Source organism: Fukomys damarensis, unplaced genomic scaffold, assembly GCF_012274545.1.
Source record: "Fukomys damarensis isolate Sample0158 unplaced genomic scaffold, DMR_v1.0_HiC HiC_scaffold_24, whole genome shotgun sequence".
NCBI lineage: Eukaryota > Metazoa > Chordata > Mammalia > Rodentia > Bathyergidae > Fukomys > Fukomys damarensis.
The window spans coordinates 40,231,486-40,246,767 of NW_022900936.1; the positions used below are offsets into that span (position 1 = coordinate 40,231,486).

Below are 15,282 nucleotides of genomic sequence, written 5' to 3' on the forward strand. Positions count from 1 at the left end.
TATATATATATATGTATATATATAGACTAACAATAGCAGTATGTCATGCCTAGATCATAAAGCAGATACAAGATATTTTATATTCACAGAGGTATGATGCAGTACTATCCTACATCAATAATACTAGAATAAGTTGTAAGAAGCAAAATCCAACAATATGTTGTATACAAGAAACACACCTAGTGCAAAAATAAGCCCATAGACTGAAAGTGAAAGGATGGAAAACAATTCTCCGTGTGACAGGAGCCCAGAAAAAAACAGGGGTAGCAATCTTATTTGAAAACAAAGCAAAATTCAAACCAAAACTGTTTGGTTTTTATATGTATCATTTACTGATCATCTATATCTATCTCTTAAGGCACACAGACATACAAGCACACACATACACATGTGTGCAGTCATAGGACAACCTCATGTGAAACTACTTCTATGTTTTAATAAATTTTCTGTGATGGACTCAAAACTGCATTCTTTTAATAGTGATTAAATTTCTTGCTTCATTAATCCAAAATGAAAAGTTGGAAGATATATTATTTTGTGTGTCTCAGACTACCAATTTGTTTAATGCACATTTGGGAAATTAATAACATTACAGTCAATTTAGCCAGAACAAAATATAATGAAAATTTATGTAGATTTTTTTCTCATGGTGCATGCTTAAATTATTATAACTGAAACAAAATTTCTGGAAATGTCAAATTTTGAAATATAGTTTTATATTTTACTTTAAGTTTCAGAACATTGTGTCAACAATAAATATTTTACCTTACATATATTGCTTAATTTTCATAAAGATCTCAAATTAGTTTTATAAAACCATTAACTTCAATATTTTCATGAAATTCTTGAATGTGTGGTGGGAGCAGATTTGAATTCATTCAATCAATGATCTATAAAATATTCAGAAATCACTTATTGCATCTGTAAGCATTGAAATAGAACTATTTACTAGAGAAACAGATATAATACAAGATATACAATTATATAAGAATTTATAAAATTGGTTTACAATGGCCCCCCACAGAGTCAGATGCAGAAGAGTGCAGAGGGCCTGTCTGTACATTGGAGACTGAAGAATCCAATCAAAGGATGGGAACTCATCGCAATGTTCTGTGCTGGTCCCTGTCATGAAGCTGACGGATAGGTCCGTAACAGAAGCCTGGAGTCAACACTGGAAGGCTGAAGGATCTGCACCAGAAGCTAAAGGGTCTGTTCTGGGAGCCAGGAGATGATGTCCAAGGGGAAGGGGAAGACTGGAACTCCTCTGAAGAAACAGAAGCAGGTCCATCCTTCATTTCCCCTTTATACTATACAGATGACAAACTGCCCTAGGGTGGTTCTTCATAGCCTTGGGTTGTGGAAGTGCTGAGCCAATTCTGTTGAGCTTCTGTTATTCAAATTGCCACAAGCAATTAACCATCATATCCAGTAACCGGTGCATTATGCAATCATATATATATATTTTTTTATTACTCCTAAAAGGTGAACATTTGAGAAATGAGTTGTGGTTAGATGTTTTAAGGATGAATTTCATCAAATTCAGATTCCTTTTATCTTATTATAATTGAATTTCATTTGTCCTGAATATGTATTGTGGTAATAATAAATCATACATTTATTTTTATATAAGAACAGAATTCTACTTATTTTGTATGTAAAATTTTTACCGATTAATTTTTCTTCTCACTTCAGCTTGTGTCACAAGAGCTATAGGTTTACACCTCTTTGGCAAATGACTATTTTTACAAGATGTTTTCTAGGCATAGCTAGCTTTTGGCTTTTAAATCTGTCCCAACATCCTTCCTCTTAAAGTTATTAGGGTTGAAAGTTGCTGCCAGTTTGGCTTACCATACACTTCTTTGGTACTAGATGAGTGTTTCTGACCCCCAGACAATCTCATTCACTGTATACAAGGAAGAACAACTGATCGCAAAACTTTGCAACCTTAGCTATAGTAGCACAATCAGAAATAACAATCGCATCTATTATTGTCTAGAAAATGACAGACTGTGATAACTTAATGTGTCACCTTTAAACATAGGCAAAAAAATTTATAGATATAAAAGAAAAACTAAAACAAGTCAGGAAATTATATGCAGTAAATATCCCCTCAACAGAGTGATTTATTTTATTCTCAGGGGAAAATTTTAAATAGATAAATGAAAAGTATAGAGAAATACAAGAAGAGAAAGAATGTAGAAGTAATGTTGAAGGACAAATGAAAATTACTCAAGCTTAGTGAAGATGACAGAAGGGAAAGAAAGAAGGACGAAACAAAGCAAAAAGGAAAAAACAAAACTAAAAACAATCTAAGAAAGTTCACACCCATGAAAAAATGAAAATTATCAGGAAAAAAGTAATCTGTGAGATTTCAAGCTTATGGTTATCTTCTGGGTTCTAGTTTTGTGACAATATCCATTTCTATTATAAATTGTGCTGTTATAAACATGAGTATGCATGAATACCTATAATGTGCTGATTTTAACTTTTTGGGGAAGATACCTAAAAGAGGGAGAGCTGGGTCAAATGGGATTTCTATTTTTAGTTTTATGAGGAAGTTTCCTGCTGATTTCCATAGTGGTTGTACTAGTTTATATTCCCACAAACAATGTTGAAGAATTCCTTCTCTCCCATGTCCTTGGCAGCAATGTTATTAGATTTTTGTGATGATAGCCATTTTTCTGGTGTAAAATAATATCTCAGTATAGTTTTAACTTCCATCTGTCCATCGCCAGAAGTGTCAAACATTTTTTCATGAATTTATTTGTACTTCTGATAAGTGTCTATTCATTTTGGCACCCCACTGTATTCTTAGTACAGGCTTGCAGTTTTTGCCCTTTGTCCAAGGAATAGCTGGCAAAATATTTTCCTATTGTGGAGGTTGTGTCTTCACTGCGTTGGCTGTTTCCTTTGCAGTGCAGAAGCATTTTGATTTGATATGATCCTCTCTGTTGATTTTCACCTTTATTGTTCACAGTTTATTCTAATTAAAGACACTATTTTTAAGTCATGTTTAATAACCAAGCTGAAATCTTGAACTCATCTTTGAATAATGAACTATGTTCCATTCTAACAGGCACTGCATAATAACACCATGCCTGGCACGAATCACCTGTTAATATTCTGCATATAGACACAATATTCTCATGTATAATAAATATTAACCTATCATTTTTCAGAATTATTTATATACCACATCACTAATAAAGTAGTTTTAAATTTCGGGGCATTACAACAATAGTGAAGAGTTTGCTTGTACAGAATAACAAAATTTCTATCCTTTGATACTTAATGAGGCAACCTGAAAATGAAATCTTAAGGCTGTTCAAATATGATTCATTTAAAATATGGAAGAATTTATACTCAAAATTTTATTATTCCATCTTTAAATTGGGGACTTTTTATTATACAAAGGATAACATTCATTATTTATGGAATGTAGCAGTAGTGATAAAATTTGGCTTTCCTATTATCCTAAAATTTCACCAAAGGAAATAAAAACCAATAACCTTGCAAAAGAGTAAAAGTGTCCATTAAGCATACATTAATCTAAGTAAAGTTAAATGAAATTTAAATGCCTTTTAGGTATCATTGTTTGTTGAAACAATAAAATTACCTGATCATGCAGGCACTAGAAGCTTAGATAAGTTTGTTCTGAATTAATTTCACTCTGTTGTGAGATAATTACAAAAGTTTCTAACTTTTAATGTATTCTGAGCAGAAAATTTTATTTTGTATAACACACTACTTGAGTTGTACTATTTTCACCAGAAACTAAGGGAATGCTGGGACCAAGTCCAAGTATGAGGTCACTATTTTCTTGAGTAACAAAAGCTTAGTTTAAACTTGTGTATAAAATAACCCTATCACGCATTTTAAACCAAGGTTGTTTATTTAAAAATGTTATTTGCGTGGAGCTAATGAGCCTATTAATTAAGAGAATTGGAGATAAATCCAAAATGGTTCCATATTTAGATTCTTCTATTCTTTGTAAAATAATTTTGTAGTTGGCAAAGAGGGCTGAGCTCTGGAATTATGGAGATATACATGGGTTGCAAAACGTAAGACACTTGTCTTTCCTAAGAAAAGATTTCTTTTGGTTACAATATGTCAAGTTAAAAAATAAATCAGACTCTGAAAGGAGTTGAAGTTTTTTTCTCTATAGTTCAAGAAAAGGAGGAAAGATTGTCTACAAGTGCCCATATATTTCTTGGTATTTCTCATCTACAGTACAGACCACAGACCATATTACACATATGAGATATCTAGTATTCATTACTTTATCCTAAAGTCAATAATTAGTGCAAAGAGGAATAAACACAACTATTATTATGTAACTAGAAATGGTTAATCTATTTCTTCTACAAAAAACCTAAGGGTATCCAAATTACTATCAATAAATATGAATATTACAAAGTGAACACATTTTATTTATTCTTTAGTTTAAAATGCCTTCTCTACTTTAGTGTTACAACATTCTCTCATGGTCTCACAGTTTTTTTTACATTTAAATTCCTGAACATGTATGGTAAGTCTTTCACTTATGAAGAAGTTCTGTTCCAATGCTTATAAGTTCATAATTTGGATTTGTTCTTAAGTTGGACAGAGTTAGTTTTGTACACCTTTGATGCAAAAATACAATGTAAAGCATGAAAAACACCACACACACACAAACACTATAAATAAAACCGTTTTTACTTTTATGATTACCTGTTAGGGAATCAATTATGTTAAAGTATTTTGTGATGTCACCAGCACAGGCTGCATTCTCCTGGTGCTTCTTGGCTCTTAAAGACCTCATGCTCTTATCTCTAGTTTTCCTTTCTGCCAAGACCACAGCTGTCTGGAGAGGTTAAACCTGTTTCTCCAGGACCAAACCCACAAAGGGCAACATGGCCTGTGATAGGTTAAAAGTAGCCCACTCCTCATAAAGAAGCAATAGCCCAGCCCAAACTGATAAAAGGACCTTCCTCTCTTTGTTCTTCTCTCCTTCTGCTTCTTCCTCCCCCCCTCTGCTCTCTCTGTTCTCTCTCTGCTCTTTCTCTCTGCTCTCTCTCTCTCCTCCCACCCCTTGAATAAAATCTCCAGTGGGACCTCTCCATGCGTGTGTGGCCTAGTTGTCGAGCGTCACAATTCCCTTTCATTACCTTACAGTGGTGGTACAATACAGTATAACAACTGTTAATAAACTATTTTCGCATTTGTTTTCATGGTTATTGCTTTGAGCTTCCTAGCAATCCCTTCCACGTTGCCACTGCTTTTCCTCTTGATTCCAAACACCCTAGGCTCCGGCTGAGCTCTTTACTAACTGTACACTAACTACCACACTGTAAGCATATAACAGCACACCTGTGACATGAGAGCTACTTCTGTCATTTGTTTGCACTTACGAATTTTGTAATGTGAGGTCTGTTTGTATTTGTGAAAGTTTACAATTCAAGTGTTCATATATTTCTTCTTGAAACATAGTGTGAGGTAAACATACCACTATACATTTTTACACATGACTGATAGCTTGGCCCATCATAAGTTGTTGAGTATACGCAAAATTAAAATAAGTGACAAGGAGACATATTCTCCAAAGTAAAGTGTTCATTTAAGAAAATCAGAAAATTAAAATTTAGGACATCCATATTATGGGAAATGAGAAGTGGGCTGGGGCAACGGAAAACTTAAATACATAAGTTCACAAAAACTATCTAGGAAAAAAAAAAAGCATTAGTTAGAAAAACTTGCTAAGAAGTGGACTTCAACTCATTGTTAAAGTCATTGAGCCAGTCATTGTTAGGCAAGTGTCCTGATGTTAATGGTCTAAAAGGAATCCTGCGGTTCTGAGGATACTGCCCTTCATAAGCAGATATATGTAGTCCTTCATCCTTCATTGTTTTCTGGCTCCACTTTGTAAGGATTTGACAAAAAGTGCCTTCATTTTAATACTTACAGTTTCCAGTGTTTATCCATATCTATCTGTCTGTTCTGTTTCTCTTATTTTTCATTGTTTTGCAAGATGGGTGGTGTGTGACCCTGAGCACTTTGAGCACATCCTATATTTTTAGCTTGTACTCAATATATAGGCAAATAATTAAATCCCCACACCAAAAGCTTAGCAAGTCTCCTTCTTCCCGTATCCCCATGTTCCTCTCCACATCTATATCCATATCCGTGCAGGATTTCTTTCCTTCCATTGTTATACATCTTCTAATTTCTTTTATTCTGTATTTCATTGCTTTTCATACATTTTGGCATATTTTCAGTATCATTCAGTTCTATACACTATTTGATTTTTATCTATGTAGTATTTAGTGCATGTTATATAATATTAAATTATTTTGGGTATTCATGTATATCTATAATTTGGTTCCTAATTTAATTGGTTTTTTTGGTCTGAGAAAATGCATGGCATACTTTATCCTTTATGTTTTTACCAGTAGTTGTTTTATGCTTTAGTACATGACCTTGTTTTGATAAACATACATTTCAAATGAATTTGAATCCTGTAATTATTGACTGTAGTGTTGTGTAAATTTTAACTAGAATAAGATTGTTTCTATTAAATCTTTACTGATTTATTGACTTCATATTTTTATTTATCACTAAATTTTTTCCTATGATTTTTAAGTTGTTTACTTTTTTCAAAATTTACTTTAAGCTATTTGAAGCTATGTATAAACCACTATACTATACTTACGATTTTATATCTTTCTGAAGCAGTTTTCTTATTATTTTGAAACATCTCTCTGATAAAATTGTAGGAAGCAATGAGGTACACTTTGCAATGATTGAAAGGGGATCAGAGAAAAAAGGACTGTTGGGAGGGAGGAGAGGAAAAATGATCAAGATGCAATATCAATATGTATGGATTCCCCAAGATTAATGTAATTATTATGTATCACAATTACATAATCATAATGAAAAGTGAAAAAAAACCCTCTTGGCCATGAATTTTAATTGTCCTTAAACTAGAAACTTCAGTCTGTTCATTCTAACAGTATGGGAGATTTATTTTTTCTATTCAATTAATTTCAATACATCAACATATTTGAACTGAGTTTTTCACAGATAGTATTGCTGATTTAATTTAACCATTTTTAGTTGTTTACAGTATTAGAATTAAATACAACTATTGATAGTTACTGACTTTAGCTTTAACTCTCATTTTAGTTTTATTTTCTTTCAGTTGTTGATTTACATGTTCTCTTTCATGCCTTTGTAAAATTTATTATCAAAATTCATTTTAATTAATTAATTTGCATGTTCTATACCTCTGGGTGTTGCATTTTACAACCTTAATTTTTTATAATCAACTTAGTTGCCTGAAAAATCATGGTTTTCTTCACTCTGAGCATACCAATCATGGTTGCATCAAATCCCTAATATGTCCAATATGTAGAGATTGAAGGTATGTTTTGTAATTATTATTTCACTGATGTAATACATCTATGTAATATATGAATGGAATATATATTAATACATGTATATGGATATCTATGTAGCGGTAATGAGAAAAAATTACCTTAGTGGTATCTAACTTAGTTATATAAATATTTACTTTAATAAAATAATTCAAGATAAACTTTTTTTAGTATCAGATGTTTGAAAGTCTGCTATTTAGTGATAAGTACTAATGCACCATTTTTATTTGCTTAGTAGAATTAGTTTCATGCTTACCTAAGAATCGTAAACTGCAATTATGTGTGATATAACTGTATCTTTCTATTATGTTTTATTATTAAATTTTAAGTATGAAAATCATTAATTTAGACCATACCATTTTTAGTATTTTGTAATGCTTACTATTAAATTTTTGCCACCCAAAAACAATTTAAAAGAAGAAAAAAATGGACATGTATTATTGAGAATTTCAAACAAAACCTTATTTTTCTTTAAACCTCAGACAATCTGAACAGTTTCTATATTTGAATCATACTCTGCCCAACCTGAGTTTCAGATTTGTACACAACTGACTCAAAATAATGATATTGGTAACAACAACTTCATGCTTTATGGGACTTGTAGAAAAAAAGAAAAACACGATCGATGTTCTTTCATAAGATCTCTAGCCCTGCAGGCTTCCTTCAAAGGAGTTCTTTGTCCTCAGTGGCAAGAGTAAAGGATAGGGAGAAGGGAAGCAAAAGCCCTACTCTTTTTTAATACAGGGTTTATGAAAGTGATTCAGTGAGGCAGAAAACTTCATTGCCAGGCTATAATACAGGTCCTGTAACAGTCCATAAAGAAAAAGTGAATTTCAAAGTTATTTTCAAAGGATAGATTAAAACTATAGGAACAAAGCTGGAAGGTGAGGTCAAATCTAGGATTGTACTCATAAAAATTAACAAATATAAAGAAGAGAAAGAAAATCTCTTTGTTAAATTAACTTTATTAAATGGGCATCAAATGACATTGGCTTCTTTTTATGGCAACATTGTATCAAGAGAAATTTTCCTAAATAAAAATATTTGTAATCTAAAACATGAAAGCCTGATGTTTGATTCAGGAAAAAATATTCATTTTGAAAAATAAAGTAATGCACCAGAGATTTAGCGCAGCGGCACTGTGCCTGCTTCACGAGCACAAGGTCCTAAATTCAATCCCTTATACCCCCCAAAAAAAGGCAAAAAAATGAGGATCTGTGTTCTAATTTTACTATGCAGTTGAGTTCTGTATGCTTTATTGTGCTTCGTATGTGCACCTTGAGTATACAAATATCAGTCTCAGTGTACACACATATGTGTATATTTTGGATTGGAGAATATTAGTATGTAGCATGTTAATGTTAATTTTTTATTTTTGATCTAAAAATATGATTCCACATATATTTTCAAGTTCTCTAGGAAGAAAGACATATGTAAAAATGCCAGGCCAGCTTCTGGTATGAAAATAATTTGCTGACCCTCAATTCTCCTTAGAATGAATGTGTATATTCCTCAAATGTCACCATTCCTTTTATTTATTGTTACCCAGATGTGAATTGAGAGGCATCTTTTGTAAAAGATGGACTTACTTGATTGTAAATTCCACATTTTTTTATTTGTATGTGTTTTAAAAATTGAAAAAAATGGAGAAGTCTAGTGGTTCGTGAACATAAGATAAATGTAGTAAAAATAGTCCTTGTTTGCTGTAAAGACTATTTATACCTTTGTTGTAAGGAGAGTGTATGCTGTGAAAGGGTAGTGATACTACTGAAAAAGTAAGCCAGGCTAATAATATACATGTCAGAACTCAGAAATGCCAAATTACGTAAATCATTCAAGCAAGACATTAGGCAATCAGGGCCAGGGATTTAGCTCATTGGTTCTGCTGCCTGCTTTGAAAATGCAAGGACCAGAGTTCAATCCCGGGTACCAAAAAAACAAAGAGTAAATAAAAAGACATTAGGTAATCAAGCATGGTTTATATTTGACACTGTTGTGTGTGACACTGACTTGCATGTTAGCTTTTCTCTTTGGACACAAATAACTTCACAATTTTTCAAATTTTAAATACTGAAATGTTAATTCCACTGTCCTATATAATTTTATAGATGATTATGATGCTTTGGATCTCAAAGGTCCCTCAGATGATATTGTGTGGAAGGCTTGGTTCTACTGGGAGGGGGTGGAAATTTAAAAGGTAGAGCCTTCGTGGAGGAAACGGGATGCTAGGTACACCCTTGAAGGGTATTAGGAAACTAGTCTCTTCTGCTCTTTCTTTTTGTTTCCTGGCTGTCACATGATGAGCAGCTTTGCTCCACTACAAGCTGCAACATAAAGTGCCTGCCGCCTTACACAGGCTCAAAGTCAAGGGGTCAAGAAACTATGTGCTGAAACTTTTGAAATCATGAGCCAAAATAAACATTTCCTCCCTTAAATTGATTTTCATGAGTATTTGTTACAGGGATGGAGAGCTGTCTAACACAATGATCAGCATTGTCATGCTTATTTTTTTTCAGTACTGGGAATCAAACTCAGGACCTTACACTTGGGAGTCAGGTGTGGTTTCACTGAGCTAAATTCCCAGCTCTGTCATTTTATTTCTAGTGAAAAGTAGAGCCTTAACTGAAATGCACAGAATGGAGAATAGTACACCAAATATTTTTCTAGTACAGTAAAACAAATTTTAAATAAGCTATAGATATCATAAAATGATATCAAGGAATATAATATGGATAAGAAGAGAGAAAGAACTAGTGGTTTTGGGAATTATAATTTCATGTTGGTTTGAATTCCATTGGAATGAATGTTTTACAGGAAATTACTGGTTAAGAAAAGTGTGTTTTATTTTAAAAAAGGAATATTTTGAAATATTGGTATATTTATATTTCTCTTCTGACATTCATCTATTGATTCATATATAGGATGCATCTATACATTTTTGTTTAAATGCCTAATTTTTGAGAGATTAAAATAATGTGAAAAAATATATATTTACTCATGAAATTGGTCTGCTGCTCTTTATTTGTCTGCACTAATACATTTGTATATTTAATATAACTTTTCTTCTTCCTGGACTAGCTTTGACATTTTTGTAGTGTACGTCTGCTTGATTGCTTTAGCTTTTTTATGTCAGAATTTGTATAATTTGTTTAACATTTTGCATGTCTGAGAGTGTCTTACTTTTGTCTTTATATTTGAAACATATTTCTTTTCTCTTTTAATAAAGAACTTGCTTTTTATAATCTCTTCATTCCAATTGTTACAGATGAGAAATCTACTGCCAAATTTATTTGTACATAATGTGACCCCCCACACTAGCTGCTTTTAAAATGTGTGCACGCATATGTGTGTGTGTGTGTGTGTGTGTGTGTGTGTGTGCATGGAATGCCTAGATATTTGGTGAAACTTCATGCTAGATATTTTGTGAGATGTTTTTAAATTACTTTAACATAAAATCAATATACATAGTAAAGCACATTGCCCTTTTGTAATGAGTGGATCTCATTCAATTATTGAAAATTTGAAGAGAATAAACAGCCTTGCATAGTTTTTGTCTAGAAATTCTGTGAAATGTGCTAGACCAACTTTTCTTTACTAAATTATATCAATAGAGGTAAGATAGGATTTAAGTGAGTCATTTTTAATGGGAAAAGCGTTTTTAATGTCTTTTGCTATATGTTGTTTTTATGATTACCTGCAATGTAATTTTCCTTTCTCCCTCTCTCCCTCTCTCTCTTTCTCTCCCTCTTTCTGTTTTGCTCTCTCCATTTCCTTTAATTCTACATTGAACTCTTCTGTTTTCATGAAGATTTCTCAAGTAATAATAATAATTCTTTTTAAAAATTTTTTTCCCTCATTGAGTTTATAGTTACATTTTACATTATTGGTGCAGTTACATTCATTATTGGGATCTCATACCTTTACATGACAGGTCTTGGTTCTTATCTATTCAGGATCTTTTAATAGAATCTAAACATTATATTGTCTATAGTTTTACTAATTATTTTCTATTTGTATTACTATTCCTATTTTTCTAATGAAAAAATTAAAGAGTAAGGCTATTAAACATATACTCCAATATCATAATAGTTTATATTAAATCTGTTCCCTTTATATTAACTTTGGATTAAATCTATTCCCTTCCATACCCTGACTGAAATAGCTTGGTAATATTTTGTGTCATTATATAAATGAGATAAAGAAAAATTTAAGCAAATAAGATAAAAAAGCAAATAAGATATTTATGTTTCATTCCTGATTACTATGACAAATTTTCTTATATAATTGATTAAATGAGAATAGCACATAAAAACAGACAGATTCTAAGATGGTTTATAACTAGCTTCTGTGAAGAGGTCCCAGGAAAGAATTGGAAGTGGTTGACTAAAGAGTGGAATAACAATTAAATTACTTTTACAGCTTTAATTTAAGATACTGTGTTTTAGTACCTCCATACTTGTGGTATCACTTATAAAACTGAGTTACTATAACTAAACTACATGATTTATCTGCCCATATCACTTTATATTTCTATATATTAGACATTGCTTTTTAAGAAGTTTGACAGAATTGGGATAAAATTAAGCCCATTCAGTTGGCATAGTTATGTTGGTGAATGAACTTCTTGCCTAACAGTTAAGACGTTCTATTTCATTGATTTCTTTGGCTCTTACTCTATCCAAAAGGGATAGGATATGCACAGAGAGGGTAAGCAGAACGTATATTTTGGGTATTGTGTGTAAGATAGGATTAAATAAGTATGATTAATGCTACTAGTACTTGAGATTCAAGGTCTCATAATGTCAGGAGACCTACCATTTAAGGCCAACTAACCCATTTTGGAAGTTAAGCTATAACTTTTGGTAGAATAGAACTGATTGATGTCGTATAAATCCAGAGAATTAACATCAAAATCTTAAAAAAATCAATTCTCTACTTTATTCAGACCTAGTGAGATTCTCTAAATACAGAGGTGATGTGATGGAAAGTACCCTTTCATAGCAAGATGAGAAGAATTCAATTTTGCTCTGATTAAAAATAGATCATGGGAAAAGAAAAGCTGTGAATCAGTAAATAAAGTGATAGAAAAAAAAGCAGAACCAAGAAGAAAGCAGATCTCCTAGTCATTTCAAGCTTTCCCTAGCAGATACATGATGGCAAAGTATAACATGATCCCTAAAGATAGTTTGTGATTAAATAAATAAAAGGCAAGACATACTAAAGTTAAGCACCGATACTTTGTGCTGGAAGGAGGTAATGGAGCTCCACCTGTGCGGAATATATCAATGTCTGTGCTGACATTTTTACACTTATTTCTACATGAAGACATCTATTTATTGAGGGAGTGAATCAAACAGAGCAACTAATTATTTCAGAATAGTTGGAATAGTTACTAGTTATTTACTTCATGGAGAAAGTCCATTTTAATTACACTTTCCAAAACCAGAAAATTATCAGGGTGAAAAAAAAAAAACTTGATGTCAAAGTCACAACATGTTTCAGTCCAAATATATTATTTCTCACAGTTTTATAGTGTTGATTATTGCTCCTACATCTTAGGCATCTCTAATAGGAGAAAAGTATGTAATGATATCTTACTCTAGATGCCTCATAGCATGCCTGTTATATTAAGTATAATACAGCTTGATATAATATACTTATTAAATTAAAAGAACAAACCTTGACATATATTGAAGAAAATTTTAATGCTGCTAAAAATACAGTCAATTTCAAAATATACTTTTAAGAGAATAGTACCATTGACATATAGTATAATTGGCACTTTTTAGTTGACCTAATGAAAATAATCCTCTAGAAGTCTTTTTGGTACGTGATATGTTACTCTTACAAATAATTTAAGATACAATTTTTGCAGCTTTGTCATGGCCTTTCCCAAATCTTGCAAACTTAATTTTACTATCAATTTTTCAATAAATAGATATTGGATGACTTTTTACTCCATTTTCTTTATAAAGATGGAGATACGCTTTGTTTTTTCTGATATGAATGCAATCTTTAATTTTTCAAATTCATTTTAATCTTATAGAAACTTTTGCTAAAAAAACAAAATTTCAGTCATTTACTTTAATTCAACAACTACATTCAGTATTTTTGCTCTAATGTAATACAAAGATCTTTAAAATCTAAGAATATTTGAGAGCAAGCTGCTCTATTTTAATATCTTTGGGATTTTAGAGGTGAATGTATAGAATACATAGGTGTGTTTCAATCAGTATTAGTCACTATCCTGTTGCTGAGACAAAATACCCAACACTTAGAGTTTAAAGAAGGAAAGGTTTATTTTGCTTTGTACTTTCAGTTGATTCATTGAATATCTGGCTGTTTCCAAGTCAGCCATGGCAGAGAAAAGCTGTGTACCACATGGAAGCTAGAAAACAGAGGGAGAAGGGAGGAGCTGGGACCCAGAATATACCCTTCCGACTGACACCTTCCGGTGATCTGCCCCTTCTGACCAGGCTCCCCCTGGGGACACAGTAGATCAAAACCATAACAATGTGTATATGTGTGCATGGGTGTCTTGGTGATGTTGTTGCTGTTGCTGTTGATTACTGATTTTTATAAATGTGACCTCTTATCTTTCTGAATGAAATCAGAAAATAATTGTTATATTTTCTTTATTTCCAGTAGCTTTCAACAGAATTCAAGAGCAAATATATTGCTCAGTTTATTTCCTAATTTTACTAACAGAAAGAGTGATTCATTGAAATAGTTGTCTCATTTTACAAGGCTACCAGCAAACTAAACTGTTGACCCTCTCAGATAAGCTTACATAGTAAGGGAACTAAAACTTTAATCTTTCATGCATGTTGTAAATAAAGAGATGAAGCCATAAGTTAAGATGACAGGAGAGACTGTTTGGAGTAGTGGGTGCACCAACATGTCCCATGTTCCACCACAGGATTTGACTGCCACATTACCATTGCTTTATCAGAGGACCAGAGGGGTGGGCTCTACCAAGTAGAATACGCTTTTAAGACTATTAAACATAGTGGCCTTACATCAGTAGCTGTCAGAGGGAGGCTGTGCAGTAATTGTCACACAGAAGCAAGTATCTGATAAAGTATTGAATTCCAGTACAGTGGCCCACTTATTCAAGATAACTGAAGACATTGACTGTGTGATGACCAGAATGACAGTCACAGATCTCAAGTACAGAGGGCGTGCTTTGAGGCAGCTGATTGGAAATACAAGTATGGCTATGAGATTCCTGTGTTCGTGCTATATAAAAGAACTGCTGATATTTTTCAAGTCTGTGCACGAAATGCTGAAATGAGGTCACTCGGTTGTTATATGATTTTAATGGATACTGATGAAGGACAAGGCCCTCAGGTGTACAAGTGTAACTGTACAGGTTACGAGTGTGGGTTTAAAGCTACTGCAGCAAGTGTGAAATAAACTGAGTCAACCAGCTTCCTTGAAAAAAAGGAAACAAATTTGACTGGACATTTGAACAGACAGTGGAAACTGCAATTACATGCCTATCTACCATTCTCTCAATTGATTTCAAACCTTCAGAAATAGAAGTTGGAGTAGTTACAGGGAAAATCCTAAATCCAGGATTCTTATGGAAGGAGAGATTGACTTCTTGTTGCTCTAGCGGAGAGAGATTAAACATTGTCATTAGTTTCCCAAATCCATGAAGCAGCTTGCTCATGTGTATTATAACAGACCAGCATTACAGAGGCCCTTGCACTGAAAGAAAAATCTCTCTCACTCCTCCTGCCACCCAAGTGATTAGGACTCTGTATAAATAATAACAGTGTTTTTTGGGGGGGAAGGGAGAGGGAGAGAGAGAGAGATGACAGAAGCAGGAGCATTTAAAATAGGAATCCGGATATCGTAGAAATTA

The 15,282-nt window shown here is 32.7% G+C and overlaps 1 pseudogene; it reads left to right on the forward strand.

Annotated features, from left to right (window-relative positions):
• Positions 1 to 15,044, forward strand: part of LOC104847493 — a 24,584-nt pseudogene extending 9,540 nt beyond the window's left edge.
• The last annotated feature ends 238 nt before the right edge of the window (positions 15,045 to 15,282 follow it).